This window comes from Egretta garzetta, unplaced genomic scaffold, assembly GCF_000687185.1.
Source record: "Egretta garzetta isolate BGI_Z169 unplaced genomic scaffold, ASM68718v1 scaffold412, whole genome shotgun sequence".
Classification (NCBI taxonomy): Eukaryota; Metazoa; Chordata; class Aves; order Pelecaniformes; family Ardeidae; genus Egretta; species Egretta garzetta.
Genome location: NW_009258770.1, coordinates 725,200 through 725,604, shown reverse-complemented (window position 1 = coordinate 725,604; position 405 = coordinate 725,200).

Genomic DNA, 405 nt, shown 5'->3' with positions numbered 1-405 from the left:
GAAACCTCTTATGTTTCAGTTTGCACCCATTGCCCCTAGTCCTGTCGCTGGACACCACTGCAACATCAACACCCTTCTTCAGAGAAACACTTTAGGGTAAGCAATAAACTACTCTTCTTTGACTTCCAACTGACAGGAGTATACAGAGAGGGATCTTTTCAAAGCCTAGGAGGCAACCGTGGGGAAATTGGTTGCAGTCGCAAAGATGTCGCCTAAGACAGGGGGTCCGATCTCCCTCCCCCTCCAAACCCCGCACAACAGGAAGACAACACCCTTAGAGTGCTGGAATTAAACACACGCGAAAATAAAAGGAGAATTAAGATTGCAGGAGTGTAAAAACACAGGTGCTCCTCTCGGCCCCCAGGCGAGCCCGCGGGCCGCCCCTCACAGCCCGGCCGGGGCCGC